Genomic DNA, 4,769 nt, shown 5'->3' on the forward strand with positions numbered 1-4,769 from the left:
CCGTGGCGCGCAGCACTGACCTCGCTTACGGTGATGATGGAAGAAACCAGAGCTGGTGCCTGTCCTCCTTGAGGCCACGGTCTGGATACACATTCTCCAGGTAATGGAAACCGAAGTTGGAAATAACCGTCCCCGTTCCATCAGAAAAGCCAGGACTGTGCACCCTCCATCGTATCAGACAACTTCTGGAGAAGGACCCCACAGAGACCAAAGCTTTTTTGTTTCACATCTTCCTTCTACTTAAGTTTACTTTAAAACAAACATCATATACTCACACACACACACACACACACACACACACACACTTTATTTTTACCCTTCTGGGGAGTGAGTTATTTTAAGGCAGTAGAGACTCAGTTCCTAACATTGTTAGCTCTGTGTTCCAAGCCAGGTTCCTACCTTCCAAGTGACATGACCACGTATTACCTATTTCCTAGGGTTGTGGGAACACAGACAGCTAAGCAGTCGCACGTGTAAAGCACTGGCACATAGTAATTACACCCAAGCATACGAATTGGCCGTGGGGTTAAGCAAAAGGCTTTATACTGAACTATATTTAATATAAAATATCTGCTCTGTTTTTAATAGAAATACTCTTGGTTTTTGAGTGAAATTAGTCTGACAAAAGGTTTGTACTAAACAAGAAGGGGGGACTCAGCTTCTCCTCACACCCCTCAGCATTCCAGGTCTAGCTGACGAGGGTCTCTCATAGCTGCTGAAACATCCTGTACGTGGCCCTTATATGGAAGGACAACAGAAAGAAGGCAATAGATGGTAAGGCAACCATGTTCTCAGTAAATAGTCTGAATCAAGAAAACAAAATTTGAACTAGGACATACTTACGTTTAAAAATGAATAAAAACTCATCTGAATTAAATCTCCTTCCCCAATCATATGTTCCATTATTTCTATGGAAAAATTAGAATCACTAAAACACATACATGCTGGTAGCCAAGATTCTGTGCTGGTCTGTTGCACTCTCTTATAGAACCAATGTATGCCGGATTCTCTCGGCTCATGTAGACCATATTTTCCTACACCACAGCACCCCCTCCCCCCTCCTCTCTTGGCTTACGTAGACCATATTTTCCTGCACCACAGCACCCCCTCTCCCCTCCACGGGCAGTATGGAGCAGCTGCTCCTTAGACTGCATGCTTGGACCTGCCTGCTTTTTGTTGTTTTTGCAAAAGCACAGCTTTTAACACCACTCTGAAGAACACAGAGGTAAACAGGTAAGCATTATTTTATGGGCTTTTCAGTTATGGTCTTTTCATAGCTGCTTTATAATCCTTCAAGCATTGATCTTCACTCTCCAAGGGGTTCGTGGGTGCCGGCACATGCACTGCCCTAAAACTGATCTACCCGAGGGTGAGCCAGCCAGTTCTCCTTTCCCTCTTCCCCCTTGTGCAATTTTCCTTCCTCTTTACAAAAAGAAAACCTTACGTCTCATCCAGCTTACTGTGGTGCACTGCCCTCTGGAATATAAAAACCTCAGGGGCGCCAAGGTGATTATCATGCCTAACTACTGAATCCTTAGCAAGGTGGGTAAGTTTCTGGTTCTCGGTCTTCAGCAAACTAAAGGGGGATCTAATCAAGCTGTTGATAGGTCACTGTGATTTTTGATATGCGACTCAAGAGAACTGCATGACATTGTCGTGATAACAGAATTTTTTCTATCCCATCTGCTTACTTATGTATTTACATCTATAAGGTTAAGCCTTGTTTCACCTTAGCTGTAAATAACATGTGCTTTTGGGAGAAGACAGAATGGTGGAATAGAATGACGTGAGCTCACCTCTTCTTATGGAAACAGAATCACAACTAACTGCTGAACAACCGTTGACCAAAAAAAAACACTGGAACCTACCAGAAAAGATACCCTATATCCAAAGACAAAGAAGCAGCCACAATGAGATTGTAGGAGGGGTGCAATCGTGATAAAATCAAACCCCGTACATGCCAGGTGGGCAACCCACAAACTGGAAGATAATTATACCACAGAAGTTCTCCCACAGGAGTGAAAGTTCTGAGCCCCATGTCAGGCTCCCCAGCCTGGGGGTCTGGCAACAGGAGGAGGAGTGCCCAGAGAAGCTGGCTTTGAAGGCCCATGAGGTTTGATTGCAGGAATTCCACAGGACTGGAGGAAACAGAAACTCCACTCTTGGAAGGGCGCACACAGGGTCTCGTGTGCACCACGATCCAGGGAAAAAGCAGAGACCTTGTAACTTACCTGCTAGTATTGGAGGGTCTCCTGCAGAGGTGGGAGGCGGCTGTGGCTCACTGTGGGGACAAGGACACTGGCAGCAGTCGTTCTGGAGAGTATTCATTGATATGAGCCCTCTTGGAGGCCACCATTTTCTCACCAAGACCTCGCCCCACCCAACAGCCAGTGCTAGGACGCCTCAGGCCAAACAACCAACAGGGTGGGGAACACAGCCCCACCCATCAACAGGTAGGCTACTTAAAGTCCTGCTGAGAACACAGCTGCCCGATAAACACAACCCCTGACACTGGCCTTGCCCACCAGAGGGACAAGACCCAGGTCCACCCACAAGTGGGCAGGCACCAGTCCCTCCCACGAGGAAGCCTGCACAAGCCTCTTAGACAGCCTCAGCCACCAGGCGGCAGACCGCACAAGGAAGAACTACAACTCTGCAGCCTGCAGAATGGAAACCGCAGTCACAAAGTTAGACAAAATGAGATGGCAGAGGAATATGTCCCAGATGAAGGAACAAGATAAAACGCCAGAAAAACAACTAAGAGATAGGCAGTTCACCTGAAGAATTCGTAGTAATGATAGTAAAGATGACCCAAGATCTCAGAAAAGAATGGAGGCACAGATCAAGAAGGTACAAGAAATGTTTAACAAAGAGCTAAAAGATTAAAAGAACAAATAGAGATGAACAATACAATAACTGAAATGAAAAATACACTAGAAGGAATCAATAGCAGAATAAATGAGGCAGAAGAACAAATAAGTGAACTGGAAGACAGAATGGTGGAAATCACTGCCATGGAACAAAACAAAGAGAAAAGAATGAAAAGAAATGAGGAGAATCCAGGAGACCTCTAGGACAACATTAAACACACCAACATTTGCATTATAAGGATCCCAGAAGGAGCAGAGAGAGAGAACCTGAGAAAATATTTGAAGAGATAATAGCTGAAAACTTCCCTAGTATGGGAAAGGAAACAGTCACCCAAGTCCAGGAAGCACAGAGTCCCAGGCAGGATAAACCCAAGGAGGAATATGCTGAGACACATAGTAATCAAATTGGCAAAAATTGAAGACAAAGTATTAAAAGCAACAAGGGAAAAGCAACATATAATGTACAAGGGAATTCCCATAAGGTTATCAGCTGGTTTCTCAGCAGAAACTCTGTAGGCCAGAAGGGAGTGGCACGATATACTTAAAGTGATGAAAGGGAAGAACCTACAACCAAGAATACTCTACCCCACAAGGCTCTCATTCATATTTGATGGAGAAATCAAAAGCTTTACAGACGAGCAAAAGCTAAGAGAATTCAGCACCACCAAATCAGCTTTGCAACAAATGCTAAAGGAACTCCTCTAGGCAGAAAAGAAAAGGCCACAACTAGAAACAAGACAATTATGAATGGAAAAGCTCACCAGTAAAGGCAAACATACAGAAAAGGGAGGAAATCATCTGCACACAAATATATCAAAACCAGCAACTCTAAGAAGACAGCACAAATGCAGGATATTGGAAATACATTTGAAATTAAAAGACCAACTTATAGCAGTCAGATATATAAACAAGATTGTTTTATCAAAACCTCATGGTAACTGCAAACCAAAAATCTACAATAGATACACACACAGAAAGGAAAAAGGAATCCAAACACTAAAAGTCTGTCATGAAATCACAAGAGAACAAAATAGGAAGGAGAGACATAAACAAAATGAAAAGACAACCCACAGAGTGGGAGAAAATCTCTGCAAACGATGTGACTGATAAGGGATTAATCTCCAAACAGCTCATGCGACTCAATATCAAAAAAAACAACCCAATCCAAAAATGGGCAGAAGACCTAAATAGACATTTCTCCAAAGAAGACATACAGACACATGAAAAGATGCTTAACATCACTAATTATTAGAGAAATGCAAATCAAACCTACAATGAGGTATCACCTCACACCAGTCAGAATGGCCATCATCAAAAAGTCTACAAACAATAAATGCTGGAGAGGGTGTGGAGAAAAGGGAACCCTCTTGCACTGTTCGTGGGAACGTAAACTGGTGCAGCCACTATGGAGAACAGTATGGAGGTTCATCAAAAAAACTAAAAACAGAGCTACCATATGATCCAGCAATCCCACTCCTGGGCATATTATCTGGAGAAAAACATGGTTTGAAAGGATACATGCACCCCAGTGTTCACTGCAGTGCTGTTTACAATAGCCAAGACACGGAAGCAACCTAAATGTCCATCAACAGAGGAATGCATAAAGAAAATGTGGTGCATATGTACAATGGAATGAATGAAATAATGCCATTTGCAGAAACATGGGTGGACCTGGAGATTATCATACTAAATGATATAAGTCAGAGAAAGACATATCATGTGATAGCGCTTATATGCAGAATCTAAAAAAAAATGATACAAATGAACTTATTTACAAAACAGAGACAGACTTAGAGAAGGAACTTATGGTTACTAGGGGGAAAGACGGGGAAAGATTGGGAGTTTGGGATTGACATGTACACACTGCTATATTTAAAATAGATAACCAACAAGGACCTG

The sequence above is a fragment of the Grampus griseus genome, assembly GCF_964374135.1.
Source record: "Grampus griseus genome assembly, chromosome: 9".
Classification (NCBI taxonomy): domain Eukaryota; kingdom Metazoa; phylum Chordata; class Mammalia; order Artiodactyla; family Delphinidae; genus Grampus; species Grampus griseus.